Below are 15,278 nucleotides of genomic sequence, written 5' to 3' on the forward strand. Positions count from 1 at the left end.
GCTTGTGTGTTGGTGTGTGTGTGGCTCTGGCTTCTTTCTGTGAGACACGTGGGTGTGTGTGTGATTGTGTGCAGCTGTGTTGGCTCCTTATCAGTCGGTGTGTTTGTGGATGCATTTTTGTGTGCATATGCACGCCTATGTGCATTTGTGTCCATGTGTGTGAGGTCATGTGTGACTTTGTGCCTGTGTGTCTTTGTGCGACTCCATGTGTGAGTGTACGTGTGTGTGCACCAGTGCCTGTGCAGGCATGCACACTCTTGTGTTTAAGTTTGTATATTCATTCTTTGCATATGCATGCCTGTCTGATTTTTTGTTTGTCTGCGAGTCCATCCTTGTGTCTTTGTGCGAGTCAGCCGTCCTGCCCCTCTGTGAGTCCACATGTGTGTCTGTGTGCGGGTGTATATGTGTGTGTGTGTGTGTATCTGTGCGAGTCTGTGTTTGTTGTGTGTGTGAGTCTGCGACTGTGATCAGGTGTGTGCGCTTTTGCGTCAGTGCGGCTTTCCAAGCATTTGCGTCTGTTTCAAAATGTGTGTGTGTGCGTGTGCGCGTATGTGTAAATGTCTGTTCTTCACTGTGGACATTTGGTTGCATGTCTGCACGTGTGTGTGGGTGCATGCATAAGTGTTTGTGCGTGCATGTGTGTGTGTTTATGGGCATATGTATACGCAGTTGTGTCTGCTTGTGTGTGCGAGACAGAATATGTGAGAGAGTGTGTGAGATTGAGAGCGAGAGAGAGTGATACTGAGAGTGTGAAGCGAACAGAGAGCGAGACATTTGAAAGAAAGTTACAGAGAGAGAGAAGAGAGAGGGAGAGAGAGATAGCGAGTGATAGAATTTTGTCTCTGTGCGGGTGTTGCAGGCACTGTTTTTTCTTCATTCCTTAAGTGTACCTGTTAATTTTTATTTGTGTGCAAAGATGTCTGCGTGTGTCTGTGGGGTTGCCTACGTGCGTGTGCCTCTGTGGGAGTGAGACATTCTGTGACTTTGTGCGTGTGTTTATGTCTGTTTGCATTTGTGAATCAGTGTGTCCATTTCTGAGCGTCAGTGTGGTTATATTTGTATGTGCATGCGTTTCACTGTTTATATGTTTGTCTGTGTATTTGCGTGTGTGTGTGTTATGCATGTTAGAGATATTTAGCGTGAGTGGCTGAGTGCGTGTCCTTGCATGTATCTGTTCATGTCTGCGTGTATCAATGCTCGCAAGCATGTGTGTGTTTGAGCTTGTATCTGTGTGCGGTGTGTGTGCGGTATCTGCAAAATATGTTTGTGGACATATGTTCATGTGTGTGAGAGAGAGAGAGAGAAAGCGAGAGAGAGAGAGAGAGACGGAGCTGGAGAAAAAAAAAAGAGCGGGGGTGAGAATGATGCATCCATCTGGGTGTTCCCGTCAGTGTGCCGGTCTATTGCATAGGATTCAAGGCAGGTTTTGCATCGCCTGGGGTATGTCATAGTGAAGTGAGAATCTGGCTTCCTCCTGTCACAGAGATAAAAACAAAAAAACTGCGGATGCTGGGAATTCAGAACAAAAACAGAATTACCTGGAAAAACTCAGCAGGTCTGGCAGCATCGGCAGAGAAGAAAAGAGTTGACCTTTCGAGTCCTCATGACCCTTCGACAGAACTTGAGTTCGAGTTCAAGAAAGAGTTGAAATATAAGCTGCTTTAAGGTGTGTGGTGGTGTTTGGGGGGGGGGGGGGGGGGGGGGCGGCGGAGATAGAGAGAGAAGTGGAGGGGGGGGTGTGGTTGTAGGGACAAACAAGCAGTGATAGAAGCAGATCATCAAAAGATGTCAACAACAATAGAACAAAAGAACACATAGGTGTTAAAGTTGGTGATATTATCTAAACAAATACGCTAATTAAGAACGGATGGTAGGGCACTCAACGTAGAGCTCTTGTGGGGGTGAGGAGGGCATAAAAGATTTTAAGATATTTTAAAATAATGCACATAGGTGGGAATAGAAAATTCTATATAATTTATTGGAAAAAAAGGGGGAGGGGGAAAAAGAAAGGGGGTGGGGATGGGGGAGGGAGCTCACGACCTAAAGTTGTTGATTTCAATATTCAGTCCGGAAGGCTGTAAAGTGCCTAGTCAGAAGATGAGGTGTTGTTCCTCCAGTTTGTGTTGGGCTTCACTGGAACAATGCAGCAAGCCAAGGACAGACATGTGGGCAAGAGAGCAGGGTGGAGTGTTAAAATGGCAAGCGACAGGGAGGTTGGGGTCATTCTTGCAGACAGACCACAGTTGTTCTGCAAAGCGGTCCCCCAGTTTACGTTTGGTTTCTCCAATGTAGAGGAGACCACATTGGGAGCAACGAATGCAGTAGACTAATTTGGGGGAAATTAAAGTGAAATACTGCTTCACTTGAAAGGAGTGTTTGGGCCCTTGGACGGTGAGGAGAGAGGAAGTGAAGGGGCAGGTGTTGCATCTTTTCCATGGGCATGTGGTGGTGCCATAGGAGGGGGTTAAGGAGTAGGGTGTGATGGAGGAGTGGACCAGGGTGTCCCGGAGGGAGCGATCCCTACGGAATGCCGATAGGGGGGGTGAAGGGAAGATGTGTTTGGTGGTGGCATCATGCTGGACTTGGCGGAAATGGCGGAGAATGATCCTTTGAATGCGGAGGCTGGTGGGGTGATAAGTTTGGACAAGGGGAACCCTATCATGTTTCTGGGAGGGAGGAGAAGGCGTGAGGGCGGATGAGCGGGAAATGGGCCGGACACAGTTGAGGGCCCTGCCAACGACCGTGGGTAGAAAACCTCAGTTAAGGAAAAAGGAGGACATGTCAGAGGAACTGTGTTTGAAGGTGGCATCATCGGAACAGATGCGACGGAGGCGAAGGAACTGAGAGAATGAGATTGAGTCCTTACAGGATGCGGGGTGTGAGGAGCAGTATTCGAGGTAGCTGTGGGAGTCGGTGGGTTTGTAATGGATATTGGTGGACAGTCTATCACCAGAGATTGAGACAGAGAGGCCAAGGAAGGGAAGGGAAGTGTCAGAGATGGACCATGTGAAAATGATGGAGGGGTTTGAGATTGGAAGCAAAATTAATAATTTTTTGCAAGTCCCGTTGAGAGCATGAAGCGGCACCGAAGTAATCATCGATGTACCGGAGAAAGTGTTGTGGAAGGGGGCGGAGTAGGACTGGAACAAGGAATGTTCCACATACCCATAAAGAGACAGGCATAGCTGGGGCACATGCGGGTACCCATAGACACACCTTTTATTTGGAGGAAGTGAGAGGAGTTGAAGGAGAAATTGTTCAGCGTGAGAACAAGTTCAGCCAGAGGGAGGATAGTAGTGGTGCATGGGGATTGTTCGGGCCCCTGTTCGAGGAAAAGCTAAGGGCCCTCAGACAATCCTGGTGGGGGATGGAGGTGTAGGGGGATTGGAGGTCCATGGTGATGGGGAAGCGGTTGGGGCTAGGGAACTGGAAATTGTTGATGTGACTTAAAGTGTCACAGGAATCACGGATGTAGGTGGGAAGGGATTGGACAAGGGGAGAAAGAAGGGAGTCAAGATAATGAGAAATGTATTCTGTGGGGCAGGAGCAAGCTGAGACGATCGGTCTACCGGGGCAGTTCTGTTTATGGATTTTGGGTAGGAGATGGAAGCAGGCCATCCGAGGTTGGGCAACTATCAGGTTGGAAGCTGTGGGAGGAAGATCCCCAGAGGAGATGAGGTCAGTGACAGTCCTGCAATCCCTCCACACCTCCATCCCCCACCAGGATGGTCTGAGGGCCCTTAGCTTCTTCCTCGAACAGAGGCCCGAACAATCCCTATCCACCACTGCTCTCCTCCGTCTGGCTGAACTTGTTCTCACACTGAACAATTTCTCCTTCAACTCCTCTGACTTCCTCCAAATAAAAGGTGTGGCTATGGGTACCCGCATGGGCCCCAGCTATGCCTGTCTCTTTATGGGGTATGTGGAACATTCCTTGTTCCAGTCTTACTCCGGCCCCCTTCCACAACTCTTTCTCCGGTACATCGATGATTACTTTGGTGCCGCTTCATGCTCTCGTCGGGACTTGGAAAAAATTATTAATTTTGCTTCCAATCTCCACCCCTCCATCATTTTCAAGTGGTCAATCTCTGACACTTCCCTTCCCTTCCTTGAATCTCTGTCTCAATCTCTGGTGATAGACTGTCCACCAATATCCATTACAAACCCACGGACTCCCACAGCTACTTCGACTGCAGCTCCTCACACCCCGCTTCCTGTAAGGACTCCATCCCATTCTCTCAGTTCCTTCGCCTCCGTCGCATCTGTTCCGATTATGCCACCTTCAAACACAGTTCCTCTGACATGTCCTCCTTCTTCCTTAACTGAGGTGTTCCACCAACAGTCGTTGACAGGGCCCTCAACCGTGTCTGGCCCATCTCCCGAGCATCCACCCTCAAGCCTTCTCCTCCCTCCCAGAACCATGATAGGGATCCCCTTGTCCTCACTTATCACCCCACCAGCCTCCACATTCAAAGGATCATCCGCCGCCATTTCCGCCAAGTCCAGCATGATGCCACCACCAAACACATCTTCCCTTCACCCCCCCTATCGGCATTCCGTAGGGATCGCTCCCTCCGGGACACCCTGGTCCGCTCCTCCATCACACCCTACTCCTCAAACACCTCCTATGGCACCACCACATGCCCACGGAAAAGGTGCAACACCTGCCCCTTCACTTCCTCTCTCCTCACCGTCCAAGGGCCCAAACACTCCTTTCAAGTGAAGCAGCATTTCACTTGCACTTCCCCCAACTTAGTCTACGGCATTCGTTGCTCCCAGTGTGGTCTCCTCTACATTGGAGAGACCAAACGTAAACTGGGGGACCGCTTTGCAGAACAGCTGTGGTCTGTCCGCAAGAATGACCCAAACCTCGCTGTCGCTTGCCATTTTAACACACCACCCTGCTCTCTTGCCCACATGTCTGTCCTTGGCTTGCTGCATTGTTCCAGTGAAGCCCAACACAAACTGGAGGAACAACTCCTCATCTTCCGATTTGGCACTTTACAGCCTTCCGGTCTTAATATTGAATTCAACAACTTTAGGTCTTGAGCTCCCTCCCCCATCCCCACCCCCTTTCTGTTTCCCCCTCCCCCTTTTTTCCAGTAAATAATATAGAATTTTCTATTCCCACCTATTTGCATTATTTTTAAATATCTTAAAATCTTTTATGCTCTCCCCACCCCCACTAGAGCTATTTCTCGAGTGCCCTAACATCCATTCTTATTTAGGACATTTGTCGAGATAACATCACCAACTTTAACAGTTATGTGTTCTTTTGTTCTATTGTTGTTGACATCTTTTGATGATCTGCTTCTATCACTGCTTGTTTGTCCCTACAACCACACCCCCCTCCACTTCTCTCTCTCTCTCTCACTCTCTCCCCACCAACCCCACCCCCCCCCCCCCCACCCCCACACACCTTAAACCAGCTTATATTTCAACTCTTTCTTGAACTCGAACTCAAGTTCTGTCGAAGGGTCATGAGGACTCGAAACGTCAACTCTTTTCTTCTCCGCCGATGCTGCCAGACCTGCTGAGTTTTTCCAGGTAATTCTGTTTTTGTTTTCCTCCTGTCACTCCTGGCTCCTCACAACACTCATGACTGCATCTCAAGATATTCATATTACTGTCCGGTCAGATTCCCATGAAATTGTTCTGATGATGCAAGGAATATTCGGAGTTTTTTTTTTAACAATTGAAATTTTCCCTTTTGGACAATGGAAATCCGACATTATGGTCACAGGACCGGAAGGCAGTTTATATTAAAAAAAAAATACTTGGAATTGTATTATGGACTTTATTAAGACTTTCTCTAACCTGCATTATGTATTTTCAATAAATGAGGAAGGAATCCTTCAGGGCTGGAAAGTTTTCAACCAGCACCTGAAGCAATGTAGAAAAGTAAACTGTTCTGTTTCAAATTTATAATTATCTTATTATCTATTACATTTACAGAAAATTATTTCATATGTTTGTGTGGGTGTTTCTGCAGACAGTATTTGTTATGCTTTGCCTCACCGGTTTGGTAATAAATACATTTTTATCCTTCCATTTGTCTATTAAAATGACACAAAAGTCTGTTTTGTAACATTTTAAACGCTACAGCATTGAGGGGATTAAACAATCTTTTGTCTAATGCATCTTTTGTAGTCAGTTAAGAGGAAGGAATAATGGGAAATTATTCCAAATGGCTGCCCAGTCTGTATCACGTCTGGTTTGACCCAGTCACCTTCGCTTCCCTGTCACTCATGACTACTCCTGATTACCCCTAATGACGCTGATTATACCTTCGTACCCAAGTCACCATTGGGTCCCCTTATTATGTTTGAGATCCGCATCACTCTTCCCAACCTCCTTACTTACAGCCAATGTTTTGTATTTAATCTCTGCTTCCTTCCATTATATCACAGAACTCCTCATACGTTCCTTCAGGTCCATTGAATTCATAGCATCACTTGATGCAGTCACACATTTGAAAATGTCAACAACTCCTGACACAAACTATTATTATCTTCCTTAGCATGATGACTAATTTGTTTGTATATTTCTCTGCTGTTCAGTGAACTTAATTCGAATTGTGATCCTAAACTGTGAATTTGGCCTGACCCAATGTGCCACTTGTTACCTGGTGGCCTTGTCAGTGGCGCATCTACAGGTTGTTATCCTGGACTAGATATTGAGACACATTCCGATTATTTATTATGAACAGTTTACTTTCCGGTTTTACATCCACGTGTGTAATATTCACGCTGTCCTGATTTATGCAGTCACTGACTGTTCTGTCTGTTTCACACTCAATTTCACCTTTCATCAATTTCTGGCTATTTGTTGCCCGAAATTGAAAATTAAATTTTGCAGTGAGAAAATGGATGTTGTTGTTCTGAGGACAGTGAGTGTGCGGAGCTGCTTAAAGAACATTTTCTGGTATTTTATGTTCAAAGGTCGGTATTGGCTGGTGAACATGCCCTGGTTTTGTGAAATCACACATGGTGCAGCGCCCTCTCCATTCTGGGGCCCAATCGGGTTCCACCACCACATTTTAACACTGTGTGACGGATTTACCTTGATTCTGCTGCTCAATGTTCTCACCGACAGACACACTTTAGTGCGCAGTAGAGCCCACAGGAGACTCCGGTCTGTCAGCAGTGGGGTGAGTTCCAGGGACCCAGAGATGAAGAGTCATTTCAGTGGCTGTGATCACGAACAATTTCGTCCTGCGTTAGAGAATTTTAATGGTATATTATCGATGGATCTGTGTGTCGTTTTTGGTGTTTAAGTATTTTCATTTCGGTCAGTTTGCTCTGGTATTTGGCTTCATGCTGCAGCTGCAGCACCTTAGCTGCTGGACTAGTACTGGGATTAAAGTGTTTCCACAAACCCCGTTCAGTCAGCAGTTGTGAACGTGCTGAAATATCCATTCTTCCATTTCTTCAAATCATTGAATAATGAGAAGCAATCAATCATCGAAAATTCCATTGGCCATGTTTCCTGACCATCATGGCTCCCCTCACTGATTGGACAGATATATAGACTTCATTAAATCACTGTCCTCCCTTTGGCTGTGCTGTATTTCCATCAACATTATCGGTCAGCAATTGGACAGAAATTCAGCTTCACAAAATATCCACATTCCGTTTGGCTGAGGAACCTGTCTTTCAACACGATCACTCACAATGATTGGACAGGAATCTTTCTACCGCAAAAGGCAGGACAACTCCCAGAGAACCCGGGGAGTGGTCAGGGGGTCTGAGGTCGTAAAGAGGAAACAAGTTAGGCGTCAAGGGGTAAGTGGTAAACATTCAATTCACGGTCAGCATTGGGGGTTAAAGGGGAATTGAAAAGAGAGAAAGGGAAAGGGACAGAAAAGAAGAGAGAGAGAGAGAATTTGAGAGAGGAACATTTTTCGAGAGAGAAACACTGAGAGAGCGAGAGACAGTGAGTGAGTAAAAGAGAAAGACAGAGAGAGAGAGAGTCAGAGACAGAGTGTGATAGAGAGAGTGACAGAAAGCGAGAGATATTTAGACATAGAATGAGAGACAGAGAGAGAGAGAGAGTGATAGAGAAATTGAGAGAGAGTGAGACAGGAAGAGAACTACAGGCAAAGAGAGAGGGACAGAGGGATAAGTGTCAGACAGATTTTTAGATAGAGTGAAAATGAAAGAAAGGGAGAGGGAGGAACAGAGGGAGATAGACACACAGAGTGTGGGAGACAGAGACTGAGGGCGAGAGAGAGTGAGTGCGGAGGACCGAGAGAGGCAGAGAAATATAGAGAGACTCCGAGAGAGAGAGAAAGAGAGAGAGAGCTAGAGAGAGAGAGAGAGAGAGTGAGAGAGGGAGACAAAGATAACTGGTGAGAGATAGAGAAAGGGAGCGAGAGAAATGCAGGGACAGAGATAGAGGGAGTGAGAGTGAGACAGAAGGAGAGAGAGTGTATGAGAGAGAGTCAAAGAGAGAAAGACAGAGATGCAGAGAGAGAGAGAGCGACAGAGATACAGAGTGTGAGACAGCGATTGTGAGAGCGATATAATGAGGGATTGAGTTAGAAAGACAAAGAGACAGAGAGTGACAGCGAGTGGGAGACAGAGATTGATAGAAAGACTCAGAGTGGGAGAGAGGCAGTGAATGAGATACAGTTATATACAGATGGAACAAGACAGAGAGACAATTTGAGAGTAAGAGACTCAGAGAGAGACTGGGAAGGATACAGAATGAGAAAGAGAGACTGACAGTGAAGGAGAGACAGAGAGAGAAAGAAGACAGAGAAATGGAGTGAGAGAGAAAAAGCCACTGGGGAAGAGAAACAGCTTGACAGTGTGATAGAGGCAGAGAGAGAGCGAGAGACTGAGAGACACAGAGAGTGAGAGACAGTGAAAGAGGCAAAGAGGGAGACATAAATAAAGAGAGAAACAGTGAGAGAGAGAGACAGAGACAGACAGAGAGAAAGGCAGGCAGACAGAGCCAGAGAAACATGAAAGAGATCTTAAATTTAACGTGCCAGATTCTAAATAAAGGTCAGATAATATTTATTAGTCAATTCACCAATAATAATCTCGGCTGAATTCAGCAATTTAATTTCTGAAGCTGATGTTGTATTTATATGTATATTTGTTATATTTATTTCATATATGCCCAAAACTAAACTTCACAGGGTTGGATGGACAACTCTTTCTTTTCTTCAGGGTGTGTGATCATCAAATTGAAAAATAAGTGAAAATAAATCCAGACCTGTAACATATATAACACGTATTCCATAATTAGAAAGATTAGAAAGGACACTGTGTGAACTTGCTGTTTTCAATGCAATGGGACTAATAATTAACAGAGATAATCAGTTCCCATGGATACTAACATCAATTAAAGTCAGTGCTGGAACAGTGTGATCTAATTTATCTGAGGAAAATGTACAGTTATACATCCAGCCAAATGCAGTTTAGTGACCTCAAAGCAATTAACCAATACAGGTACGGTGACTATCCGACCATTTATTGTTATGGCCGGTCCAATTAAAGGATTGACCACTTTTAGAATAAGGTCGTAGGTGTTCTTGACACCAGGTTCCAGTAGCAGGAATTGTGGTGGCTGAAGATGGAAGATGTTGAAGGGTGGATACAGAATATTTTACCGAAATTGCCAAATTTGATTGTGATCTCCCTGCACCACATTCACGGTGGTGTAAGGACAGCTCCCCTTGATAACTGCAGAAAGTAGGGAACCAAATTTGCATCTCATGAATGCTCATTAGCGGGTCATCACACTGGACCCTTGAGGCCGGTCAGACCTTCACTCCATTTCCAGCAGGAATTCTCAACATTCGGATTCACGGCCTGGAAACCTGTTGTGCAGCGGTAAAGGGAGTACCTTCTCTCAGTTGGCTGACACTGCAGGAAGTCCTCCCCATTCTGCCCACTCACCTTGGTGCCGGGGTCTCAGCCCTAGCTGAATGAAGGCGAGGAATGGGAGAAAGGCACGAAGCAAGTCTGGGGACCGGGTGGGTGGGGGTGGGGTGGGGGGGGGGTGGGTGTTGTTCATCCAGAAGATGTGGAAGAAGGTCATATAAGAGAGAGAGAGAGAAGAGCGAAGTTTAAAAGTGGGATTGTATTAGTACACCAGAAGGAACGAGATGGGCGGGTCCTCTGTCCAAGGAGTTTAGAAGGAGGTCGGTAAAGGGGAGCGTTTTGCAAGGTGGAGCGTAATGGGTGGTCTGGAAGCTGGTCCATAAAGTGGTGATGTGAAATTTGGCCTGTAATGTGTGATGTACACCATGGTTTATTACGTGGGTGTGGAAGTTGATCTGCAGGGAGGTCTGTAAAGGACTGCTTTTGTGGAATGCGATTTGTAGAAGGGGGGAAGGAAGTTGACCTGAAACCTGATGAAACTGCTCTGTTAGGTTGGATTGGAAGGTAAATTGTAAAGAGGGTTGTGGATGTCAGTCAATCAAGTGGCATGTGGACGGTGGTCTGTAAAGTGGTGTGTGGAAGGTGGTCTATAAAGTGTGTGTGGTTGTTGGTCTATAATGTGGCATGCAGAAGGTGGGCTTTAAAGGCTGCATGGAAGGTGGTCCGAAAAATTAGTTGATGGATGTCAGAAAAGAGAGGTAGAGTGAAAAAGTAAAATTCTGAAAGGGGGTTTGGGAGTGATACAGCAGATGCAATGTAACAACGAGGCTAGGAGCGTGGTCTGCAATGGGACTGGGAAGGCCCTCTCTTTTTTAGTCTGTGTATTGTGGTCTGTACAGGGGCCTGTGGAAGGTGGCATGTATAGCGCTGGTGTGGAAAGCTTTCTTTACAAGGTGGTGTGGAATGTGTCCTGTAAAGGTGATCTGGATAATGGGCTGAGGACGATGGTCCTAAATGTGGGTGGGGGGGTGGGGGGTGAGGGGGGAATGGGTGTTGGGAGCCGGCGGGGTCTACGTTGCCCTGTGAAAAGTCTTGTAGATGGTGGCCTGTAAATTGTAGTTTGACTCAGGGTCTGTAAAGGGTGTGTGGAAGATGGTCTGCAAAGTGTGGATTTGGAAAGTATACTGTAAAGGGGGTGTGAAAGATGGTATGTTAAGTGTGTCATGGAAAGTGGTCTGTAAAGCGGGTGTGCAAAGTGGTTTGTAAAGACAGTTGTGGAAGGTGACGTGTAAAGGGAGGTGTGGAAGGTGGTCTGCAAATATTCGGTAAATGTGTGTGATTGACATCATAGGGTGTGTGTGTAAGCGCTGTGGGGATAGGGACATAGTGTTTAATCACCTGGGAACTGTTGATTGATTCTGAGTGCCTGGTTGCCATCTGAGGTTAATATATGTCAGGGGAAAGGGTTTCAGTGAAACGTTGGATTTGGATGTCATAGCGTGGGAGGGCAAATGCTAATGTAGTTCGAGAGGATCATGGAGGATGACTGCAAAGATGACATTGAAATGGTCCATGGGGACTGTCAGGGTGGCAGTTTGGAACAGGAGGAACTGGGATCCGGGGGAAGGGAAGGCATGTTCAGTTTCCTTTTTGCATTTGGGTAAACTGTGAAGCGGGGAGAATCCAGGCTACCGGAGAGAAGTATGAATATGACATTGCAGAAGATTTGATAGTTATTGGCGGAAAGTTTGAATGACAGGATTACATGCTCTGGAGCTGGTTTGGAAATTCAAAACATATGATCACCACAGAAAAGCAGTTCAGGGAAAAAGCCATCCCCTCACTGTCCAGCAGCAAAATGTTCTGGTTCGAGTACTGTCCCTGGTGCTGTGTGGGCCTCAATGTCACCAATAAAGTGGCACATATCTAATAACGGAATTTTGATTGCTGTGCACATGTGGAAACCCACACTCTCTGGTGTAGTCCACATGGCAGTAGATCTGGTCCTGAGGGTTTTCAAAATAACCGGACCCTAGCAAGATGCTGAAATACCTTCATTCTGAGGCATTGGCCCTCGGCCGCTGTCAGGCTGAGGGGTGAATGGAGAGAGGGAGGTGAATGTTCACGAGCCCATGCTAGTGACTTTCACCAGACTGAGATTGCAGGCCGCCATTTATCTGTTTGAATGATCACGCCTGACAAGGGATCATGCAGATAGCCTTTCCTTTAAGCCAAGGTAAAGGTCTGTCTTTTGATCCTCCAGGGAATGGAGTTAAGTTGCATAGCGTGAGAAGGAGGCTTGTCACACAGGGATCTCATCGTCCTTGTCTATGAGCGCTGTCTCCATGCATATGCATGTATTCATTGAAGGATAACCTGTCCTTGGGCCACCAGGGTTAATTTGCCTAGTAGGGATGGAGTGTACGTCTACAGTGCAGCAACTGACAGCAACTAGGAACCCAGGACAATGACCAGATGTGCAAGAGAACAGATATCTATACGTGAAACACACTGTATACAATGACTGTACTCCCGTGGCACAAGTGTGTAGTTAGACCTTCTTATTTTTTCAGCTGCTGACGACCATGACATCTTTTCTGTGATGGCAGAATGGACACACTCTGCTGGTCCAATTCATGGTGGGCCCCGGCATACTGGGAATGACCTCCTCCTGCCCATCTTGAACATCTGCACATGAAAGGGCTACAGGCAGATCGGATTTGGAATATCTGGACAGAATGGATTGTCCTGTGTGTTTTCAGCCCGGCATTTCGGCCCTAATGTTCCTGCTTCCTTTGGGTCACCGAGGTCACCTCAAATAGGCCTTTAGGAGAAAGATTACCAGCAAGGAGATCGAGGTGTTTTGCCCCCCTCTCACTTAACCACTTCTAGAAAACAGCCATTGTCATAGCGATGGTGTCCAGGTCCTCGCGCATATCCGGCAGAAACTCCATGGCGTCCACCACCCTTCCCATGGAGACTGCCATGTACTCACATATCGGAGACACAGCATCAGAAAGCACACGGACATTCTCGTCATTCTCCCGTGCCACTCTGTTGACGGAATCTGAATCCACAGAATGATGTTTCTTTGAGTCTTTCTGAAAATCCCACATATTGTCCATGACCACATCCAGAGGCTCATCATCGGACTCGGCTTTAGCAGGTACCTGCTCTCCAGCAGCCCTTTGCGTACCAGAGAGCTTGGCCGTCCCTGCCTGCGCCTGCTGTGGACACGTATGTGCGTAATGAGCACAAGAGGGTGAGCCGGAGCCGGGTTCAATGATCCATCCGTTTGTGTGATTGTGCTGGGGGCGGCTGCAGGAGAATATTGGGGCTGCTTTGCTGTTTTGAATTCATCCTCCTCATCTTCCTCCGAGGTGTCCTGGGAATGGAGCTTTCTTCTGATAACAACTGTGGGCTCTGTTCCTTCCTCCTGACACTTGGAATGAAGAAAAGATAGATCAGGAGTGCCTGCACTGGCCCACACATTGTACACTTTAATCATCTTGATTGGCATAACATCTCACAATATTATTTATATTTCATTTATGGGATGTGTGAATCGTTGGCCAGTCAATAATATATTGCCCATCCCTCCTTGTCCTTTAAGAGGTGGAAGGAACTGTCTTGTACAACAATCACTTAAAGCACACAAGCAGATAGTGCAGGCATATCAGAAGGCACATAGAATGTTGTCCCTTATTGAGAGAGGAGTTGGGTACAGGAGCAAGGAAGCCTTTCTGCAGCTGTACGGGGCCTTGGTCAGTCCACACCTGGAGTAATGTGTGTAGTTTTGGTATCCCTTTCTGAGAATGTATATACATGCCATTAAGGGAGAGCAGCGAAAGTTTTGCAGGCTCATTCCAAAGATAAGTTGCCCAATGAGGGCAAATAGAGTGGAGTGGGCATGAATTTGCTTTATTTTAGAAGCAGAAGAGGGGATCTTGTTGATAAATGTAAAATTCAGACAGGGATGGACAGACTGAATCCAGGGATGATGCTTCCTCTGGCTGGGGTTAAAGGGGTTGTGCGGGTGATGTGTGCATCAGAACAAAGTGTCAAAATCTCAGATAACAGCCCAGGCCATTTAGCGCTTTGATGAGGAGGAACCTGTTCATTCAGAGCATGGTGAACTCATGCAATTCTATTCCACCGACGGCTTTTGAGACAAGTCAGTGAATATATTTAAGAGGGAAATAGAGAGATTTCAAGACTTGTAAAGGCCTCAATGGGTATGGTGAGGGAGCGGGAATATTGCGTGTAGAAAGAGGATCAGCCATGACTGTATTGGATGGCACAGCAGGCTGGAAGGCTAAACTAATTTACTGATTCTCCAATTTTCTATGCTCCTATATTTCTGGTCTTATGGTCTGCTGCACGAACAAATGAAAATTTGGCAGCACAATAAGTGTGCATATTGCCTCATTCCATTGGGCCAACTACAGATGACGTCAAAGCAAACCATTGATTAATCACACTCCAAATTCTTTGAATCTTTAAAAATGTTTCTCACTTTTTCGCATCCTGAAAAGCAACAAGGTGAACGAAAGGCCCAAATTAAACATCAATGTCTCGCAGACTGGGGCAACAGTCGATTCCTTGATCAATAAAATGCTCCATTTGGCTAAACAGTTTGAACGCAGTGATTTGAAATCCAAATTCTCCTGAGCAGAAACAGTGGCAGCTGTTGAGGTGGATTCACTCTCTAACCTCCTCCAAGCCAAAAATGACCTTCCTGGCCAGGGAGCATACAGGTCCAGGGTAAGTGATCCTAAAACAACCCTCCACACACAACCTTAACAGGGCAACTTCCAAACAGAAATTTACAGAGCAACTTCCACAACCAAATGTTACAGTTCATCTTCCACACCCCATTTCAAAACTATCTGTCACACGCAGAGTTTGCAGACTACCTTCCTCACCCCAAATTTACAGACAATACTCCACAACCCTATTTACTGTCCTCCTTTCGCACCACTACGGTAAAAAACATCTGACCCTCGACAAAAGTACAGACCACATTCCACAAACTCTCTTTATAGACCAGCTTCCAAACTCTCACTTTACAACCCACCTTCTAAAGCTTCAATTCACAGTCAATCTTACAAACTCACTTTACAGAAAAACTTGCACACCTACTGGTAATATACTACATTCCACACCCTCACATTATTGATCACCTTTCAAACTATGCAACCTACAGACCACCTTCCACATCCCCAATTTACAAACAACCTTCTACAACCACCTTTACGACGACATTCCACACCGCACTTTACAGAACAACTTATACACTCCCATTTTTAGACAACGTTCCACTCTCTCCTTCACAGCCCACCTTCAGCACATCCAATTTACAGAAAACATTCCAAACCCCTTTGCAGAACAACTTTGCAGAACAACTTTGCAATCCCCACACTATTAGCCACATTCCACACC

General features: G+C 46.2%; 1 long non-coding RNA gene across 1 annotated transcript; it reads left to right on the top strand.

Annotated features, from left to right (window-relative positions):
- The first annotated feature begins 7,706 nt into the window (after positions 1-7,706).
- On the top strand, positions 7,707-14,468 carry LOC121290724. Its single transcript, XR_005945870.1, has 2 exons — positions 7,707-7,784; positions 12,410-14,468. It is a non-coding gene; the product is annotated as an uncharacterized LOC121290724 (long non-coding RNA).
- The last annotated feature ends 810 nt before the right edge of the window (positions 14,469-15,278 follow it).

Source organism: Carcharodon carcharias, chromosome 18 (assembly GCF_017639515.1).
Source record: "Carcharodon carcharias isolate sCarCar2 chromosome 18, sCarCar2.pri, whole genome shotgun sequence".
Classification (NCBI taxonomy): Eukaryota; Metazoa; Chordata; class Chondrichthyes; order Lamniformes; family Lamnidae; genus Carcharodon; species Carcharodon carcharias.